At 44.9% G+C, this 22,294-nt stretch overlaps 1 non-coding gene across 1 annotated transcript; it reads right to left on the reverse strand.

The window, feature by feature from the left end:
- Window positions 1-5,033: 5,033 nt before the first annotated feature.
- LOC114680509 (U6atac minor spliceosomal RNA) lies at window positions 5,034-5,157 on the reverse strand. Its single transcript, XR_003732727.1, has one exon. It is a non-coding gene; the product is annotated as a U6atac minor spliceosomal RNA (small nuclear RNA).
- Between the last annotated feature and the right edge of the window lie 17,137 nt (window positions 5,158-22,294).

Raw genomic sequence — 22,294 nt, forward strand, 5'->3', positions numbered from 1 at the left:
ATTCCTCTTAACATATTTTAAGGGTTACTTTATATCAGTTCATCAACTGTCTCCTTCCTATGACTGTGTAGTCTTAAGAATCTGTTTTAAAAGATACCTGAAGGTGACTTGTCTGCCATTTTGACAGTCAACGAGATAGCTTGCATTTGAAATGTTAAAAATCCTAATTTTGACCGGGCACAGTAGCTCACTCCTATAATCCCAACACTTTGGGAGGCCAAGGCAGGAGGATGACTTGAAGCTAGAAGTTTGAGACCAGCCTGGACAATGTAGTGAGACCCTGTCTCTCCAAAAATAATTTCAAAAAATCATAATTTCATAATACAGGTGATAATAACAGCAAGTAGAGCCTATGACAGCCGCTCCTCAGTGCACCCTGCCCATATGCAGAAGCTCGCATTTCAAAATACCTTGTCCTTTTTCTTTTCAAAACTTGTGTTTTGAGGACTGGGCATGGTGGCTCACATCTACAGTCCCAGCACTTTGGGAGAATAAGGCGGGCAGATCACGTGAGGTCAGGAGTTCAAGACCACCCTGACCAACATGGCGAAACCCCATCTCTACTAAAAACACAAAAATTAGCCGGGCCTGGTGGCAATGCCTGTAATCCCAGGAGGCTGGTGCAGGAGAATCACTTGAACTCAGGAGGTGGAGATTGCAGTGAGCAGAGATTGCACTGCCGTACTCCAGCCTGGGCAACAGAGCTAGTCTCCAAAAAAAAAAAAAGAAAAAAAAAAACTTGTATTTTGAACAAAATCTAGTTAAGTTTTGTGAAGTGACCCAAGATATAATAATAAATATGACTGTTTAAAAAATAACACAATTTAAATTTCAATACTATGTAATTTCCTTTAGTGATTTTCCATTGCACAAAGAGTAACATCCAAACTCCTCCCTAAGGCTCACCAAACTTTGTGTGATCTGGCTCCAGACTTCTTAATCAGGAGGCTCCAGCCACATAGACCTCTTAGCACAGCCAGCTCTTTGCTGCCCTAGGGCCCTTGCACTCACTCTTCTCTCAGCCGGCACGCTCCCTCCTGGGCTCCTGTGCCTCTCTACTTCATCCTCCATCCTGGCTGGCATGGTGGCTCATACCTGTAGTCCCAGCACTCTGGGAGACCAAGGAGGGAGGATTGCTTCAGCCCAGGACTTTGAGACCCACCTGGGCAATATAGCGAGACCTCGTCCTTACTAAAATTTGGAAAAATTAGGCTGGGCACAATGGCTCACACCAGTAATTCTAGCCAAGATGGTCACATCACTTGAGGCCAGGAGTTTGAGACCTACCTGGCCAACATGGTGAAACCCCATCTGTACTAAAAGAATACTAAAATTAGCTGAGTGTAGTGGCACACACCTGTAGTCCCAGCTACTCAGAGGCTGAGGTGGGAGGCTCACTTGAGCCCAGGAGGTGGAGGTTGCAGTGAGCCGAGATCGCACCACTGCATTCCAGCCTGGGTGACAGAGTGAGACTCCATCTCAAAAAATTAAAAAAATTTCTTAAAAATTTAAAAAAGTTAGCTGGGTGTGGTGGCACATGCCTGTAGTCCCACCTACTTGGGGGACTGAGGCAGGAGGATCACTTGAGCTTGGGAATTTGAGACTGCAGTGAGCCTTCATCATGCATGCCACTGTATTCCAGCCTGGATGACAGAGTGAGACCCTGTCTCTACAAAAAAGGCACCCTCATTGATGTCTTCCCTAAATATGCCATCCATAGTCCTTCCCACCCAGTCCCCATTCTGCTTTCTTCATAGCACTTAACTATAATCTGTAATTATTTTGTTTATTTAATGCTACTTATCTGATTGAAATATAAGATCCCTGAGAACATGAACTTGAACTGTCTTCACTGGTATGTCTCCAGGGCCTAAAATAGAGCTTGGTATATAGTTGGTATACAGCTAATATTTGCTAAAGCAAAAAAGGTTGAATAAGCAAATTTGAATGCCTTTCAAATATAGGATCAGAACTTGGGGGAATTTGGACAAATGTTATGCTTTTCAAATAGTCCCTCATAATTGAATAAATATAATGAATTACTTTCATAGAAACAGTGATTTATGTGAGGTTTTTGATTCATTAGCCTCTATCTGGAGTCCCATTAACTTGTTTTATAAGTCATAGACATTCAGTGTGTTTGAATCACTAGGCTGCTTGCTCTGCTGTGATTGCAGTTTATGAAGTGATGCTGCTTATGCCATAATGTATGCTCTTCATCTTATAATCTTGTTGAATCACTAAGTTGACACGTATCTGTCTCTTAGTCAAAATTTATTAGTCAAGTGCTTACCTTGTCATTACCAAAAAATACATGGTAGCTCACACTGGAATCCCAGCACTTTGGGAGGCTGAGGCAGGAGGATCACTAGAGTCCAGGAGTTGGAGACCAGTCTGGGCAACATAGTGAGACCTCGTCTCTACAAAAAATAGACAAAATTAGCTGGGCATGGTGACATGAGCCTGTAGTTCCAACTCCTCAGGAGGCTGAGGTTGGAGGATCGCTTGAGCACGAGAGGTTGAGGCTGCAGTGGGCCGAGATCATTCCACTGCACCCTGACCTGGGTGACAGAGCAAGACCCTGTCTCAAAAAAAAAAAAAAAAGAAAAGAAAAGAAAAGAAAACAAAGGGAATGTGCATTTGTTGGTGCTTTAAAGTTTGTAAAACATTTTTATTTTTCTTTTTGGAGACCTGAGTTGCCCAGACCGATCTCAAACTCCTGGCCTCAAGTGATCCTTCTACCTCAGCCTCTCAAAATTCTGGGATTACAGGTGTGAGCCACTGTGCCCAATCTGCAAAGTTTCTATTGATGTCAATTTATTTGATATTCCCAAGCCCCCTACTCTGTAAAGCATTTTGTGGCCATTTTACTGGTGAGGTTACTGCAACTTAGGAGGGATTAAATTTTTCTGGTAAAACTCTTCTCTAAAAACTTTATATAGCCCTTTTTTTTCTCTCTCTCTCTTCTCTTTGAGACAGAGTCTTGCTCTGTCGTGCAGGCTGGAGTGCAATGGCATGATCTCGGCTCACTGCAACCTCTGCCTCCTGGGCTCAAGCAATCCTCATGCCTCAGCCACCAGAGTAACTGGGACTACAGGCACTTTTGTATTTTTAGTAGAGATGGAGTTTCACCATGTTAGCCAGGCTGGTCTCAAACTCCTAGCCTCCAGTAATCCACCTGCCTTGGCCTCCCAAAATGCTGGGATTACAGGCACGAGCCACCGTGCCCAACCAAAAACTTTATATATTCTTTTAAGGAAATAATACACATGTAAAACCAAAGACATTGTTACAGAATAATATAAACATGTGGAAATTAATTACAGAAATGTGTACTGATGCCAAGGAGATTGCGAATTGTTTATAGCCAAATGAGATATATTATAAAGCGTCAGAAGAGGTGAGTGTTTAACAAGGTTTGGAAGGAGAGGAAGAAACTAGAGTTGAGGGGTGGAAATCAAGAGGGGTCAGAGTTTTCCGGACAGAGGAAATGGCCTGTGCAAAGATGTGTGTGTAGGCACAACGCCATTGGAGAACGGGACCAGCAAATTAGCTTCACCAAACAGAGGGGTCCCATCAAGGAATAACAAAAGATGAAGATTAAGAGTACCCCTATTGGTAAAAACGTTTGGATAGCAAAGGGAGCTTGGGTTTTATTTGACAGACATTGGGGAATCCATAAAAGCTTATGCAAATAAAAATTAGAGATGAAAACAAAGTTTGATGGCTCTTGTGGGAGCTCTGTGTGGAATGAACTGCAGCAGGAGAAATTGACAGAAGGCTGCGGCAGTAATCGTGGCATGAGGTAACGTGGCCGAAGCTGATGGTGGTGACTGAGGATATTGGAGCAAAGTGGGCCCAGCGTGAAAGGCTCATCAGGACTGACTGATGGATTTAGAGTAAAAGAGAAGGAGAGGAAAGAGTGAAAAAATGACTGCAAGGCGACCAGCCTGTTGTGCTGGGCTGATTATGGTGTAATAAACACATTATTTATGACAGGAAGCCTTTTGGCTGAGGCCAAGAATAGAGAGATGGGGATGAGGAAGTGATGAGCTAAGTTTTTGAAATGCAAAGTTGAAGATGAAGCAAGGTTGTTCAATTGCAGGTCTGTAGGCAACTGGAGAAACAAGTCTGGAGAGAAGGTAAGAAGTCAGAGCTTGTGTTGTGTCATTCTGATTAGCCTCTGGCTCGCTTTCCCAACTCTGCACACTTGCTGCCTATTCACCCAACTCAAATGCACTTTTTTTGTACATTTACTATTACAAAGAATTTACATTTATAGATTCAGATATTTCCTAGTGAACTTTCTCTATGGTAGCATAAAAAAGAAAGATAAAAGGCTTTTTAAAAACTCATTAGGACTTTTCACCCTGAAATGATTATTTAGAAGTTACTTAGGGGCCAGTTGTGGTGGTTCGTGCCTGTAATCCTAATACTTTAGGAGGCTGAGGTGGGCAGATCCCTTGAGGTCAGGAGTTCAAGACCAGCCTGGCCAACATGGTGAAACCCCATCTCTACTAAAAATACAAAAAATTAGCTGAGCATGGTAGCGTAATCCCAGCAGCTCAGGAGTCTGAGGCAGGAGAATCACTTTGAACCCGGGAGGAGGAGGTTGCAGTGAGCCGAGATTGCGCCATTACACTCCAGCCTGGGCGACAGAGCGAGACTCCATCAGAAAAAAAAAAGTTACTTGGGGCTGGGCATAGTGCCTCACGCCTGTAATCCCAGCACTTTGAGAGGTCCAGGCAGGTGGATCACTTGAGCTCAGAGTTTGAGACCAGCCTGGGCAACATGGAGAAACCCTGTTTCCGCAAAAAAAAAAGAAAAAAAAAAAAAAAAAAAAAAAAAAAGCCAGATGTGGTGGTGAGTGCCTTCCGTCCCAGCTACTTAGGAGGCTGAGGTGGGAGGATCACTTGAGCCTGTGACGTGGAAGTTACAGCGATCCGAGGTCCACTCCAGCTTGGGCGACAGAGTGAGACCCTGTCTCAAAAAAAAAAAAAGGTAAAAAAGTTACTTTTTTTTTAAATTATTTTTTAAAGATAGTCAGATGCCACGAAGTATGTGGCAATGCCTTAACTATGTGTGTGTTGTCAGGCTTGAGGGCCTCTTTCATCCTTGTCAAGAGGTGTGCTAACTTTCTCTCCTTTCATACAACACTGCTTGGGTTTTTAAAAATTAATATTCACTACTTTCACATTTAAAATCTCAAGCTTTTACATTAAACATTTCAATTTTATTATGCTATTTAAAAATCAAACCGTGTCTGAGCCACTTGGTTAATCATTTTAAACATTTTAAATTGCACTTATTAATTTAAAAATTTGATTATTTTTCAAATACATCAATTTTCTGATTAACACACTTTTCCAAATTCTTAATTCTCATTAAACAAATACATTAAACTAATACATACAGTAAGTTGTAATTTCTCTTAAAATTTCCAAAATAGGGCCGGGCGCGGTGGTTCATGCCTGTAATCCCAGCACTTTGGGAGGCCGAGGTGGGTGGAGCACGAGGTCAGGAGATCGAGACCATCCTGGCTGACATGGTGAAACCTGGTCTTTACTAAAAATACAAAACATTAGACGGGTGTGGTGACGGGCGCCTGTAGTCCCAGCTACTCGGGAGGCTGAGGCAAGAGAATGGCATGAACCTGGGAGGCAGAGCTTGCAGTGAGCCAAGATCATGCCACTGCACTCCAGCCTGGGCGGCAGAGTGACAGTCTGTCCCCCCGCTCCCCCCCAAGAAAGGGGATGACAGGAATAAGTTAGGAGTAAAATAGCGGACGCAATAAATTATCAATTCCAGAGGACAGTCTGAGAGGAAAAGGGAGGAAAATTAGAGTGAATGGGGAGGGAGAGAAGTCAAGCTCTGAGGATAAGGTAGGTGGGTGGACTCCATGGGAGGGGCGCATGCCAATTCCCTGGTGATAGGCTTGGTGCCTGTGCATTATAGTTTGTTCTGCAGTGTACCCCTCCCTGTCATGACCATAGTGGTGTCTGATGAAAGTTAATCTGAGAGCAATGCGCTACGGTTTGGATCAGAGCTAGGAGATACTTGAGATTAGAACAGTTAGGAGACACTCATAGTTGACCAGGAATGAAGACTTTAGTTATCGTGGCGTCAACTGGAATAGAAGGGAATAGAAGTGACAGATGGAGGACAGACTTAGGGATATCAATAAGAGTAGTAAGAGTAGGAGCCACAGTAAAAGAAAATAGTGGGACCAATCACAGAAGGAATGAAGTTAAAACATTGGGGGCAGGTGGGCAGGAGGAATGATGGGGTAGAGCGTGGGGTAGCGACGCCGAATGCTGTGTGCTGGGGCCTTCAAGTGGATTCTGTGTCTGGAAGATAGGCCATGGTTGTGATACTTGGGACAGTGAATGGAATACATTTCCGAAGGACTGAATTTAGAGAGGAAAGCATGGACTCTGCACAGCAGGATGGTTTGAGAGCTCTGCACACTGGAATTAGGGAGATGGGGAAGGGAGAAAAGAAACCCTGGGGAAAACTGAAAGAAATGATGTGAGGCCAGGTGCAGTGGCTCACACCTGTAATCCCAGCACTTTAGAAGGCTGAGATGGGAGGATCACTTGACGTCAGGAGTTCGAGACCAGCCTGATCAGCATAGCAAAAATAAAATAAAAATAGCCGGGTATGGTGGTGCACACCTGTAGTCCCAGCTACTTGGGAGGCTGAGGCAGGAGGATTGCTTGAGCCTAGGAAGTTGGGCTTCAGTGAGCCAAGATCACACCACTGCACTCCAGCCTGGTCAACAGAGTGACAGTCTGTCCCCCCACTCCCCCCAAGAAAGAAGAAAGAAAGAAATGGTGTGAGAGAGAGGAGAATTTGAATATTGCTGAATCATAGAGAGCTAAGGAATGGAATAAATGAACTGATTCCAAACACATATAAAATATGCACTTCAGTTTAGTTCATTAGCTATTCTTTTTTTTTTTTTAAAGACAGATTCTGACTCTGTCGTCCAGGCTGGAGTGTCGTGGTGCAATCTTGGTTCACTGCAACCTCCCTCTGCCTCCCGGGTTCAAGTGATTCCCCTGCCTCAGACTCCTGAGTAGCTGGGACGACAGGTGCATGCCACCATGCCCAACTAATTTTTGTATTTTTAGTAGAGCCGGGGTTTCACCATGTTGCTCCGGCTGGTCTGGGACTCCTAAACTCAGGCAATCCACCCACCTTGGCCTCCCAGAGTACTAGGATTACAGGTGGGAGCCACCAAGTTTGGCCCATTAGCCATTCTTAAATACTTCCTGTGTGCTAGACCCAGGGAATACATAAAACGAGGCCCCTGACGTTGTCCAGGGTAAAGCCACGTTCTAGCATCAGGAGGAACCCATCCAGGAAGCAGGTCTGCCTGGCTATGGGTCAGGGTGTGCCTTGTGAGGAGGGCCCTGGACTCTGCCCTAGATCAGTGATTCTCAAATCCAAAAACAGTCACCTCGAGGGTTTGTTCAAACAGATTGCTGGGTCCAATCACCAGAGTTTCTGATTCAGTAGGTCAGAGGTGAGGCGCTGAATTTCTACCAAGTCCCCTGCAGTGCTGATGCCACTGATGTAGAGACTGCACTTGAGATCCACTGAGGTTGAGATGGTGGGGTGGGGCTAGGTATGGATGCACAGAATAAACCGTGCTGGCCAGCGTGGTGGCCTATAATCCCAGCACTTTGGGAGTCCCAGACGGCCAGCAATTCCAGACCAGCCTAGGTGATATGGCAAAACCCCGCTTCTACAAAAAATACAAAAAAAAAAAAAAAAAATTAGTGAGACTCTGTCTCAAAACAAACAAACAAAAACACCAAAACAGCGCTATTCCTCACCTTCCTTCTCTATAGGTCTCAGGGTCTGATCACTGAGCTTCCATCACTTCCCTATGTTCTTTTCACCACAATTTTACTGCTGTGGCAACTTCTAACCCTAACAAGTTGTTAAAAGAGCTGCAGCTCTTGAAAATAGTGCTGGAGTGGAGATAGAGGAGAGGAATCATTGCCTAAAATTTTCACCAAGAGCTGGGTGCAACGGTTCATGCCTGTAATCTCAGAACTTTGGGAGGCGTAGGTGGAAGGATTACTTGAGCCCAGAATTCAAGGTCAGCCTGGACAACATACTGAGACCCCAACGCTACAAAAATATTTTTAAAATCTAGCCAGGTGCAGTGGTTGGAGCCTGTAGTCCCAGCTACTTGGGAAGTTGAGGTGAGAGGATCGCTTGAGCTCAAGAGTTTGAGGCTACAGTGAGCTGTGATTGCACCACTGCACTCTAGCCTGGGTGATCGACACCATGAAAAAAAAAAAAAAAAGAAAGAAAGAGAGAGAGAGAGAAAGAGAGAAAGAGAAAGAAAGAAAGAGAAAAAGAGAAAGAAAAGAAAGAGAGAAATAGAGAAAGAAAGGAAAGAAAGAAAGAGAAAAAGAAAGAAAGAAAGAAAGAAAGAAAGAAAGAAAGAAAGAAAGGAAAGAAAGAAAGAAAGAAAGAAAGAAAGAAAGAAAGAAAGAAAGAAAGAAAGAAAGAAAGAAAGAAAAGGAAGGAAGGAAGGAAGGGAGAGAGAGAAATAAAGAAAGAGAGAAAGGAAGGAAGGAAGGAAGGAAGGAAGGAAGGAAGGAAGGGGAAGAAAGAAAGACAAAAATTCATCTCTTAGCGGTGGGCTCAAATTAACTATTTTCTTGAAAAATGTGTAAAGTCTCCAGGGACAGTGGCTCACGCCTGTAATCCCAGCACTTTAGGAGGCCAAGATAGGCGGATCATTTGAGGTCAGGAGTTCGAGACCAGCCTGACCAACATGGAGAAACCCCATCTCTACTAAAAATACAAAACATTAGCTGGACATGGTGGCGCATGCCTGTAATTCCATCTACTTGGGAAGTTGAGGCAGGAGACTCTCTTGGACCCGGGAGGCAGAGGTTATGGTGAGCCGAGATTGCGCCATTGCACTCTAGCCTGGGCAACAAGAGCTAAACTCTGTCTCAAAAAAAAAAAAAAAGAAAAAAGAAAAAGAAAGAAAAATGTAATGCATGAAGCAGGATATGAACAGATTAATTTAAAAAAGAATGATAATTTTCTTAAAACTGTAACACTGGAATGTGAGAGACTAATGCACTCTTTCCCTGCAAACAGACTTACCCTTTTACTAAAGTCAATGTAGTTGGCAAAATAGTAATAGTCATTATTGTTATAAATAGCAAACAGACCTACCCATGGAGATGAATGAAAATCAGAACAATGGAAGCTGAGTAAATCAAGCATTTGGTGGAATCGGGGTGAAAGTTTGATGCCTCTATCTCTACATCAGGAATGGGTTTGCCAAAGGGACCATGATATCAGAAGACAGTTCATTTGTGTCCCCTCATCCCAGGCTGAAGTCTGGATAATCACTACCCATGCTAGTTTATGTGACTCCCGTTTTACTTTCCTGGCCTACCAAAAGTCACTCCCCAAACCCTGGCCTGGGTGCCTCTTGCTCATTAATCCTTTAATGTAGCTACTGAAGAACCTGTTAGTAAAAGCCATCCTCTCAGCTTGTACTTTGATCCTTAAAGTCATCAAGATCCTTAAAGTCATCATTCAAGAGCTGAACTGTATTTCCAAGCTCTTGTTGAAGGCCTCTCTGTAGCAGCCAAATAGAAACTAGAGGCCGGGTGTGGTGGCTCACGCCTGTAATCCTAGCATTTTAGGAGGCCGAGGCAGGTGGATCACCTGAGGTTGGGAGTTTGAGATCAGCCTGACCAACACAGAGAAACCCTGTCTCTATTAAAAATACAAGATTAGCTGGGCATGGTGGCGCATGCCTGTAATCCCAGCTACTTGGAAAGCTGAGGCAGGAGAATCACTTGAACCCGGGAGGTGGAGGTTGCAGTAAGCCAAGATCGCGCCATTGCACTCCAGCCTGGGCAACAAGAGTGAAACTCTGTCTCAAAAAAAGAAAGAAAGAAAGAAAGAAACTAGAAACTTTCACATGTATCTGTTATTATCAGAAGCATGGGGTGAGAGCTGTGCAGGGAAAGTGGGGTGAGGAGTGGAGATATTGAGGAAAACTTTATTTCCTGAGAAATACCTCCCAGGCTAATGGGATCCTCCTACCTCAGCCTCCTGAGTAGCTGGGACTACAGGCACGCATCACCACGCCTGGCTAATTTGTTCTTAAAATGCTGATGAAATCAGATTTCTGAGTCAGCTAGGAAATATCTCAGCAGACAGGCTGCCAGTCTTCTTGGAATTTATTATCACAAGGTAGCCACAATCCTGCCTGAGGGTTCAGGGGAGGATTCTTGGAGATATTAACATCTGAATTGCTTTTTTTGTTTTCTCTAAGATGGAGTCTTGCTCAGACGCCCAGGCTGGAGTGCAGTGGTGTGATCGCAGCTCAATGCAAGCTCTGCCTCCTGGGTTCAAGCGATTCTCCTGCCTCAGCCTCCCAAGTAGCTGGGACTACAGGAACTCCCCACCACGCCCAGCTAATTTTTTTTGTATTTTTAGTAGAGACGGGGTTTCATCATGTTAGCCAGGATGGTCTCCATCTCCTGACCTTGTGATCCACCCACCTCGGCCTCCCAAAGTGCTGGGATTACAGGCGTGAGCCACCGCGCCTGGCTGATAACATCTGAATTTTATCTTAAAAGGTGATAAGGTTTTCTGGTAAAGGGAGGTAGGCAGGGCATTCCCAGCATAATCCAAGGCACAGAGAAGAGAATTAGCACAGCAAAGTGGGAGGACAACTAGTGAAAGTTGGGGGGTGGCTGAGAGATAGGGATCAAATCAAGGAGATCCAGACGTCTCGAGGGGAAGAAAGAGTCATTCAAGTTTGTGTGTGTTTGTTTGAGACAGAGTCTTGCTCTGTCATCCAGGCTGGAATGCAATGGCCTGATCTCGGCTCACTGCAACCTCCGCCTCCCAGGTTCAAGCGATTCCCCGGCTCGGCCTCCCGAGTAGCTGGGATTACAGGTGCACACCACTATGGCCAGCTAATTTTTATATCTTTAGTAGAGATGGGGTTTTGCCATGTTGGCCAGGCTGGTCTTAGACTTCTGGCCTCAAATGATCCTCCCATCTCAGCCTCCCAAAATGCTGGGATTACAGGTGTGAACCACCACACCCAGCCTTCCCCAGGCTCTTAAAAGCAGAGAAGAGTTGTGGAGGAACTGGGATCCTTTCCTTTGTCACTGTTCAGTCCGTCCCACTCTGCTCCAGACCTCAGCCAGGATCCATTTATCACCAACATGGAAGCCAGCTCTTCCATGAGAAGGGAGGTATACTTAGCTTTCAGGCTTGAGCTGATCTTGGAAGTCCTGTCCCAGCCTGAGGGGTCTGACCAGTCGCTCAGGCTCTTTTTAAGTTTAGTGATTAAAACTTTTCATACTTAAAAAAAAAAAAAAATCTTGTTAAGAGAGAAGACAAGAGTGGGAAGTAATGGAAAACACACAAGAGTTACCAATGGGCTTTTTGTTTCAAGTATGAAAGACGTGACTGGGCATGGCGGCTCATGCCTGTAATCCCAGTACTCTGGGAGGCCAAGGTGAGCAGATTGTTTGAGCCCAGGAGTTCAAGACCAGTCTGGGCAATATAGCAAGACCCCCATCTCTACAGAAAATAAAAAATTAGTCAGACATGCTGGTGCATGTCTCTGGTTCAAGCTACTCAGGAGGTGGGAGGATTGCTGGAGCCTGGGAGTTTGAGGTTGCAGTGAGCCATGATGGCACCACTGCACTCCAGCCTGGGTGGCCGAGTGAGTCTGCCTTAAAAAAAAAGACTTGAGCAAACCTGTGAGAGAAGAGAGAGTCAATGGACAAAGAGAGATTCAAGATAGAAGAGAGAAAAAACTAACGATGAAAGCAGATCCTGGAGGAGCAGGAGGAGGGTTGCAATGGAGATCAACTGCAGAGGGGCTGACTCCAAACAGGAAGAGAGAGACTCCTCGGGGACCTGCAGATGCTGATGCCACAGAGTCGGGTGTGGTCGGTCATGGAAGACACCCCCGGGGGAGGTCATCTGAATTTTACATAAATCCAAAGTCATTTAACCATGAGATGACTACTTGTTGAGAGCCATTCACGTATATCATTACATTTAATCTTCACAACAACACTAGGAGGTAGGTATTCTTCGATTTTATACTAGAGAAAAGAGCTCAGAGAAGTTAAGCAAGATGTCCTAGGTCACACAGTTTTCAAGAAGTAAACCTGGGGTTTGAATCCAGGCTGTTTAGCCCGTGTTCTTTGAATGACCCCATATGAAACCACACTGCCTTAGAGCAAAGGAGATGGAGTTGTGCCTGTCATAGAAAGCCCATGTGGGTGATATCGGAGGGGAGTACATCTCTTAATCTCTGAAACCACCGCCAGGGTGTTGTCTGTCTAGACGTTGAGCTTGTCCTGAAATCCAGATTTTCTAGTTTGTCTAGAAACTTGTCCAACTGCAGCAAATGGCATAGGCCTTTCTAGGGCCTGAAAGGGCTGGGGAATAGCCTGGTAAGAATTTGAATTAAAACTGGTAAACAATCTTCTGATTTTGTATCTTGTATTCATTACACAAGTCTTTGTGATAGTTGAACATGTGGGAAGGGCTGGAGAAAATATTTGCAGCCTGAAGATTCTGATCCAGTAAGCATGAGTGAATCCCATGAATGACGTAATCATTTATCAGGTTGGTAGTAGTAGTTGCCTCTAGGAAAAGGGACCTAGGGGATCATCCAGGGAATATTGACCTATGTATATATGTTATTGAATCAAATACATTTAAAATCATATCTCTACATGACGGCATAAACTTACTTGTTAAATGCAAAGTCCAGGTGGAGCACAGTGGCTCAAGCCTATAATTCCAGTGCTTTAGGAGGCTGAGGTGGAAAAATCATTTGAGGCCAGGAGTTCAAGACCAGCCTGGGCAGTATAGTGAGACCCTGTCTCTATAAAAAATAGAAACAATTAGCTGGACGTGGTGGCATGCACCTGAAGTCCCAGCTACTTGGGAGGCTGAGATGGGAGGATCACTTGAGCTTGGGAAGTCAAGGCTGCAGTGAGCTGTGATCTCACCACTGTACTCCAGTCTGGGTGACAGAGTGAGATCTTGTCTCAAAAAAAAAAAAAAAAAAATTGGTCAGAGGAAAGGATTTTGCTTCCTTTCTCTTGATGAGTATAGACTTGTAATTTGAATCAGCCACCTTTCCCCTAATCTTATTTAAAAATAGTTGATGCTTTCTTTGTGCTGGGCTCTGTTCTAAGTTCTGGGAAAATGGCTGAATAAGAAGGATAAAGTAGCTTCTCTTTACTTTGGTGATGCAGGCAGTTAGAAAATAGAAAGTATCGGGGGTTATAGTGAGAGTGACCAGCTGGAGAGGACTGGTGGGCTCTTTCTGACGCTCAGCAAAGGCCCCTCTGCAGAGAGGAGGTTCAAGCTGAGACCTGAATGAGAAGAAGGAACAGGCAGCTAAAGATCCGTGGGATGAAGGCTCAAAGGCTGAGGGAACAGCAAATGCAAGCTCTCCCTAAAGTGTGAAAGGACCTGGCATGTTTGAGAAACAAAAAGAAGGAGCGAGTGGGAGAAGTGTCGAGGGGGAGAGGTGTCAACGGGGAGAGGTGTTGGGAGAGGAGGTTGAAGCATGAGTTCCAGCTGGGGTGAGGAGTGTGGGTTTTATTGTAAGGGTAATTGGGAGCCATTGGAGGTTCTAAGGCAGGGGACCGACATGATCCTCTTTATGTGTCAGAAGCTCTCTTTGGCCATGACATGGAGAAGTGATTGTATAGGGCAGAGAATGGAATCAGAGAGATCAGTTAGGAGGTTATTGTGGTATAATCCAGGTGATAGGCTTGAACCAGGGTGGCAATGGAGGAAGAGCAGGAGAACAGGTGAGATCCTGGATACATTTCAGAGGTAAGGTTAACAGAGCTTGCTGATAAGTTGGGTGTAGGAAGTGAAAGAGAAAGGACTGTTTCTAGATTTAGAACTGGGCAACTGTGCGGCCAGGCATGGTGGCTCATGCCTGTAATCCCAGCACTTTGGGAGGCCGAGGCAAGCGTATCACCTGAGGTCAGGAGTTTGAGACCAGCCTGGCCAACATGGCGAAATCCCATCTCTACTAAAAATACAAAAATTAGCAGGGCATGTGGTGTGTGCCTATTATCCCAGCTACTTGGGAGACTGAAGCAGGAGAATCGCTTAAACCCGGGAGGTAGAGGTTGCAATGAGCCGAGATTGTGCCATTGCACTCCAGCCTGGGTGACAAGAGAGAAACTCCATCTCAAAAAAAAAAACAAAAAACAAAAAACAAAAACTGGGCAACTGTAGATTTTCCCTTATTTTCTACTGTTACTGTGTCCCTTATGAAAACTTAATTTTTTAGTATAAAAGCAATATATATTGATGTAGAACAATCTAAAGCATACAGAAAATATAAATGAAGAAATATAAAATATTCATGAACCCATAATTCACTTCACAGGAAACTACTACTTACTAATCTGTGGGTTCATTTACTTCTTTTTTTTTTTTTTTTGAGACCGAGTCTTGCTTTGTCACACAGGCTGCAGTGCAACGGTGAGATCTTGGCTCACTGCAACTTCTGCCTCCTGGGCTCAAGTGATTATCTTGCCTCAGCCTCCCGAGTAGCTGGGATTACAGGTGTCCACCACCATGGCTGGTTAATTTTTGTATTTTTAGTAGAGATGGGGTTTCCGCATTTTAACCAGGCTGGTCTCAAACCCCTGACCTCAAGTGATCTGCCCACCTCAGCCTCCCAAAGTGCTGGAATTATAGGTGTGAGTGACTGCGTCCAGCCAGATTCATTTATTTCTTTTTTTTTTTTTTCAGAAAAAACTTCCTAGGTAGCAATACATGTTATTTAGGAAAAATCCAGAAAAAATAAACTTGGAAATTAAAATCACCCAGCTACAAGCAGAATCAAAGTTTTTGTGAATTATATATACATATATATTCAACTCATTTTGGACATTGTTAATATATGGCTTTGTATTCTGCCTTTAAAAAAATTTGCCACAAACTGCCTCATTTTCATAAAAATTATTTTAAAACATGATTTTATTGGCTTGTAGGCCTATTCTTTTCTTTTCTTTTCTTTTTTTTTTTTTTTTACAGTCTCGTTCTGTTGTTCAGGCTAGAGTGCTGCAGTGGTGCCATCAAAGCTCACTGCAGCCTTGAATGATCCTCTAGCCTCAGCCTCTCAATTAGCTGGGACTACAGGAATGTACCACCATGCCTGGCTAATTTTTTAAAAATTATTTTTTGTAGAGATAGGGTCTCCCTATGTTGCTCAGGCTGGTCCTGAACTTCTAAGCTCAAGTGATCTTGTATTTACCAGTTTCCTATGCTCCCCTACGAGTCTCCCCACTTTCTTTTTTTTTTTGAGACGGAATCTCGCTCTGTTGCCAGACTGGAGTGTAGTGGCGTGATCTCAGATCCCTGAAACCTCCAACTCCCTGGTTCAAGTGATTCTCCTGCCTCAGCCTCCCAAGTAGCTAGGGTTACAGGCACATACCACCATGACCAGCTAATTTTTGTAGTTTTAGTAGAGACGGAGTTTCACCATGTTGGCCAGGATGGTCTTGATCTCCTGACCTCATGATCTGCCAGCCGTGGCCTCCCAAAGTTACAGGGATGAGTCACCGCGCCCGGCCATTTTCTTTTTTTTTTTTTTTTGAGACGGAGTCTTGCTCTGTCACCCAGGCTGGAGTGCAGTGGCACGATGTTGGCTCACTGCAACCTCCACCTCCCGGGTTCAAGCGATTCTCCTGCCTCAGTCTCCCGAGTAGCTGGGACTACAGGCACCTGCCACCACACCCGGCTAATTTTTGTATTTTTGGTAGAGACAGGGTTTCACCATCTTGGCCAGGCTGGTCTGGAACTCCTGACCTCGTGATCCACCCGCCTTGGCCTCACAAAGTGCTGGGATTACAGACATGAACCACCATGCCCAGTGAATCTCCCCACTTTCATCTTGGCCTTGCCTTTTGGATTTGACTCTGAAGCAGCAATTCTGGCTTCCCAGAACCTGGCCACCTCTCTGGACTAGATTTGGCCTTGGAACCTTTTGAATCCAGAGCTGGCACTGGGTGGGGCTTTGGACCATGTAAAACCAGTGAGAACAGACCAAACCTAGAAACTATACACCAAATGGAATGATTCCTAGTGGAGTCTAAAAGTCCCTCTTCTCGTTTTTTGTTTGTGCGTGTGTGTGTGTCTTGGCACAGAACTCACCACTTTGGGAAGAGGAGGGAAGAGGGAGAAGAAGGGAACAGGCTGGGGATGGGTGGTCCTGGTAATTCTGCTGGAGCTGAATTCAAGGAGCCTCCCCTGAAGTCTTTTCCTTTCCTAGTGAAGGTTTCCATCAATAATCCTTTCATAATCTCAGCTCAGTAGCCTGAGCATTCTCCCCATGGCCAAACTTTCCCACTTCCCATTCTGCCCTCCTTCCTCTCAGCACTGCAGGATGTACAAGTCACATGGCTGGTTTATCAGGAAAGAGGATAACTTCTGGCCTTAGAGCCGTCTGAAAAATTCTAAGGGCCCTAAAGTCAGAAGTCAAGCAGCAGTGCATTTGCTCGGAAGAGGGACAGAGAACAAGAGAAGGCTTGTAGCCTGGAGCCAAGGAGGGCAAGGGCGGGAGTTCAGTACACACATGCTGAGAGCCCCTGGGCATTCTTTTTTTTTCTGTAGAGATGGGGTCTGTTATGTTGACCAGGCTGGTCTGGAACTCCTGGCCTCAAGGGATCCTCCTGTCATGGCCACCAAGCTGCTCAGCACCCCCAGGCGTTCTTTTCGTTGTAAGGGTTCAGAACAGACTCTTACGGGGGCCTTTTCTAGGTTAGTGAAAACTTTTTGCATGCCCATTTTTATAGTTTCTTATTATTATCTATTAATAATTATTGCCAATTACTGAGGACTTTTACTTCCCATATATACATTTCCTTGAATCCTTAGAATACCTGTTCAAAGTAGATGCGATTCTCTCCCTTTTTATTTATATTTATTTATTTATTTTTGAGACAAAGTCTCCCTCTGTCACCCAGGCTGGAGCGCAGTGGCGCATCTCGGCTCACTGCAACCTTCACCTCCTGGGTTCAAGCAATTCTCCTGCCTTGGCCTCCTGAGTAGCTGTGATTACAGGTGCCCACCACCATGCCTGGCTAAATTATTTTTGTATTTTTAGTAGAGATGGGATTTCACCATGTTGGCCAGGCTGGTTTCAAACTCCTAACCTCAAGTGATCCCACCCGCCTTGGCCTCTCAAAGTGCTAGGATTACAGGCGTAAACCACCGCGCCTGGCCTGTCTCCATTTTTGGAAATAAGGAAACTTATTTATAAAATAAAAGCCAAGAGGGTCAAGGAGTTTTTACAAGATCAAACAACTAGTGTAGTGGAGGTTGGATCGGCAGGTGGGTCTGTCAGACACCACGCATACTGGCTGTACAGAAACACGTATCCGAGGCTGGGTGCCGTGGCTCATACCTGTAATCCCAGCACTTTGGGAGGCCAAGGCGGGCAGATCACTTGAGGTTAGGAGTTGGAGACCAGCCTGGCCAACATAGTGAAACCCAGGAGGGTTTCAACATGGTGAACCCAGGAGGCGGAGGTTGCAGTGAGTGGAGATCACACCACTGCACTCCAGCCTGGGTGACAAAGCGGGACACCATCTCGAAAAAAAAAAAAAAGAGAGAGAGAGAAAAAGAAACAGGTACCCAAGCCAGTTGTTAGGTATACATGGCTCTACCAGCCACTCACTATGTGAATGTGAGGTTTAAAACTTCATGTTCATATTTTATAGAAAAGGGATAATAATAATACCTACCCCATAGGACTACTGTATGTGCATTCTGTTAACTCTTGCTGTTATCCCTTTTGTGTGTAGGCTGTGAATTCTTTTCTTTCTTTTTTCTTTTTTTGCTGGTTCACCATAACATGTCTTCAATCTGTCCACACCTATTTGCACTAGTAAATCTTGCTTATACTATAAACAACAGAGGGCAGGTCCAGGATTATGTCATTCTTTTGTGTGGCATTTTTTTATAGTCACTTTGATGAAGACAATGATGAACATGTTGCTAAAAAAGAAAACTTTCATCCTGGCATTCGGCCAGTTCCTTTTTCAGGCCAAACAGCAGCGTGCTGGCCTGCTGACTGTGCAGAGGTCCCTTTTTGGGGAGGAGAGGCTCTCTTCCAGTTAGGGTGAACTCCTGGCCTCTCTGGATTTATGCACATCCAGTATGAATTTATAAGCACGGAGGAACTGTTCGCAAAACATCCTGCTCCCGCTTGGATGCTACTTTCATTTTTTGTGTGGTTTGCATGTACTTTTGCACAATTAATTGAAAAGTAATCTTTGGTTAAGTAAATTCGTTTCTTAGCCCTGAGTTACTAGACATTACAGTTTGGTGGATTACAAAGATTTTTATCTCTAGTGATTGATGCAGAATTGATGGTTGTTTCTGTCTTAGTCTCTCAGGTTTTAACTGGAACTGGGTGGTCTTGAATTATACTGGTTTACATTACATAACTAGAGGATTTGCTCCAGTTATGAGCAGTTTTATGAAGACTGGAAGAGTCAGAAAGACCAGGCACCTAGAAAATATGGGGAAAAGGATAGTCTGGGACTAGTATCACCAGGATTAGGGCAATTGAGGGAAGAGCTCAAGGGTATCTCTGAACTGACTGAGTGCCCAACTCTATCCCAACTCCCAACTGATCCTTCCCTTCCTTTCTTCCTCCCTCCCTTCCTTCCTTCCTTCCTTCCTTCCTTCCTTCCTTCCTTCCTTCCTTCCTTCCCTCCCTGCCTCCCTCCCTTCCTCCCTCCTTTCTTTCTTTCTTTCTTTCTTTCTTTCTTTCTTTCTTTCTTTCTTTCTTTCTTTCTTTCTTTTTTCTTTCTTTCTTTCTTTCCTTTCTTCTTTCTCTCTCTTTCTTTCTTTCTCTTTCCCCCTCTCTCTCTTTCTCTCTCTCTTTCTTTTTCTCTCTCTCTTTCTTTCTCTCTCTCTCTCTTTCTCTCTTTCTTCTTTCTCTCTCTCTCTCTCTCTCTCTCTCTCTCTCTCTCTCTCTCTCTCTCTCACTCTGTTGCCCAGGCTGGAGTGCAGTGGTGTAATCTCAGCTCACTGCAACAACTGCCTCCGGGGTTCAAATGATTCTCCTGCCTCAGCCTCCCAAATAGCTGGGATTATAGGCACACGTCAGGATACCTGGATAATTTTGTATTTTTAGTAGAGATGGGGTTTCACCATGTTGGCCAGGCTGGTTTCAAACTCCTGATCTCAGGTGATCCGCCTGCCTCAGCTTCCCAAAGTGCTTGGATTATAGGTGTGAGCCACCATGCTGGCCTTCTTCTTCTTTTTTTTTTTTTTTTAAGAGAGAGACAGGGTCTCTGTTACTCAGGCGCTGGAGTACAGTGGTGCAATCATAGCTCACTGAAACCTGAATTCTGGACTCAAGTGATCCCCCCACCTCAGCCTCCGGAGTAGCTGGAAGTACTACAGTTGTCAGTTGTGCACCACCACACCCACTATTTGTTGGTTTTTTTTGTTATTTTTTGTTTGTTTGTTTGTTTGTTTTTGAGGCAGAGTTTCACTCTTATTGCCCAGGCTAGAGTGCAGTGGCACAATCTCGGCTCACTGCAACCACCGCCTCCCAGGTTCAAGTAATTCTGTTGCCTCAGCCTCCCGAATAGCTGGGATTACAGGCATGCTCCACCATGCCTGACTAATTTTTTTATTTTTAGTAGAGATGGGGTTTCACCATGTTGACCAGGCTGGTCTTGAACTCCTGACCTCAGGTAAGCCACCTGCCTTGGCCTCCCAAAGTGCTAGGATTACAGGCATGAGCCACCGTGCCCGGCTTTTTTTTTTTTTTTTTCCTCACAGAGACATGGTCTCACTATGTTACCGAGGCTGGCCTTGAACTCCTGGCCTCAAGCAGTCTGCCTCAGCCTCTCTAATTGCTGAATTACAGGTGGGAGCCACAGTGCCCAGCCCACTAACTGATGCATTTTCTGCCCTTCTCTGCCTCGCTTTGTGCCTGGAAGGCTGATGTCTATGTGGTGCACTACCTAGGCTCCCTTGCTGGAAGGCTTGGGTTAAGTCAATGGGAGGCACCAGTGGGTGGCAGGAGGCTAGAAATAGAGAAAGGTCAGAATATGTATTCCTCTCGTTCTCTCCCTATGATTCTTCATTATGAATCATAGTGATTGTGTCCCTTTGTGGTCACAGCTTCCATGGAGCAGACACTTTTCCGGGGCTCCAGTTATTTATTTATTTATTTATTTATTTATTTATTTATTTATTTATTTATTTTGAGACGGAGTCTTGCTCTGTCGCCCAGGCTGGAGTGCAGTGGCATGATCTCGGCTCACTGCCACCTCTGCCTCCCAGGTTCAAGCAATTCTCTGCCTCAGCCTCCCCAGTAGCTGGGATCACAGGTGTGTGCCACCACGCCCAGCTAATTTTTGTATTTTTAGTAGACACGGGGTTTCATCATCTTGGCCAGGCTGGTCTTGAACTCCTGACCATGTGATCCACCTGCCTCAGCCTCCCACGGTTTTGGGATTATAGGCATGAGCTACTGCACCTGGCCTATTTATTTATTTTGAGACAGAGTCTCGCACTGTCACCGGGGCAGGAGTGCAATGGTGCAATCTCGGCTCACTGCAACCTCCCCTCTCCTGGGTGCAAGTGATTCTCCTACCTCAGCCTCCTGAGTAGCTGGGATTACAGGCACCTGCCACCACACCTGGCTAATTTTTTGTATATTTAGTAGAGACGGGATTTCACTATGTTGGCCAGGCTAGTCTCGAACTCCTGACTTCATGATGTGCCCACCTCGGCCTCCCAAAGTGCTGGGATTAACAGGCGTGAGCCACTACACTCGGCCTTTTTTTTTTTTTTTTTTTTAGGCTAGTCAAGCGAAGCAGTGGGAGTGGAGAAGGAACAAAGGAATCAGTAGCTGGTTGTGATAAATTAGTTGTAAATACCACTGCACTTGGTGTTTACACCAGGGCTCCAGTTTTTAAGCTCTGGTAATAGCAATTTTTGCCCCTGACTCTTGGCATTGGTAGTGATGTCTTCCACTGTTCTTGGTCCCTAGGTGCCTCGCTTGGTTATCTTGACTCTGCCCTCACTCAGTGAGTCATCTTTTCATTAAAAATCTCTTTTTTTTTTTTTGGCCAGGCACAGTGGCCCATGCCTATAATCCCAGCACTTCGGGAGGCCAAGGCAGGTGGATGACTTGAGGTCAGGAGTTCAAGACCAGCTTGGCCAACATGGTGAAACCCTGTCTCCACTAAAAATATGAAAATTAGCCAGGTGTAGTGGCACCTATGGTCCCAGCTATTCGGGAGGCTGAGGCAGGAGAATCGCTGGAACCCAGGAGTCAGAGACTGCTGTGTGCTGAGATCACACCACTGCACCCCAGCCTGTGTGACAGAGTGAGACTCCATCTCAAAAAAAAAAAAAAAAAAAAAAAAGAAGGAAAGAAAGAAAAAAAAATCACTTTTTTTTTTTGCAAGTTTTGTTTTTCAAGAGATAGAGTCTCATTATGTTGCTCAGGCTAGACTTTAATTCCTAGGCTCAGAGGATCCTCCTGCCTCAGCCTCCTGAGGAGCTGGGACTACAGGCACCACACCACCACATCCGGCTCAAAATTCTTTTTCTATTGCAGCTGTGTGGACCATCTGCCTCCCCCCATGTCTGAGACTTACAGTACCCACATGAATCCAGAAAGCATACCTGGTATCAAGCTGCGTGAGAGGAATACTCATTGACTTGGTATAGTCTACATTTTGTGATATTTTTCTCTCTTTCGCCTCATCTGGATGTCTCTTTGAATGTTATACCCTTCAAACAGGCAGGAGATGACAAGGCTGGTATCTCCTGCTCATTTGGGGGAGGTCGATAAGCAAATGTCTTTTGTAAGCCCAGTGCCTCCTGGAGAGAGGTACTCTGTGCCTGCTTCATGATTGATTGATTGGTTGCCTATGGATTGAAAGACACATCCTTTTCATTGAAATCATTATAATTACTTTCTTATAATTGGCAAAGAGTGCCACAGTTGTTATCCTGAAGAGGATACGGTTTATTTTTAAACTATAGATGAATCTGAGTTTTTAAAATCACTAGCGTCTGAGCAAATGCCATGAGTAAACACACTTCAGCTGCATCCGTCTGAACTGCTGCTGGCTGGAGGGCTGACGGGTAAAAATACTTTATATTTGTACCACTCGATACGTGTTTCTACGCTCTCTCTCCCAAATTATCACATTTGCTCATTACAACAACTTGTTGAGACAAGCAG

Source organism: Macaca mulatta, chromosome 8 (genome assembly GCF_049350105.2).
Source record: "Macaca mulatta isolate MMU2019108-1 chromosome 8, T2T-MMU8v2.0, whole genome shotgun sequence".
Classification (NCBI taxonomy): Eukaryota; Metazoa; Chordata; class Mammalia; order Primates; family Cercopithecidae; genus Macaca; species Macaca mulatta.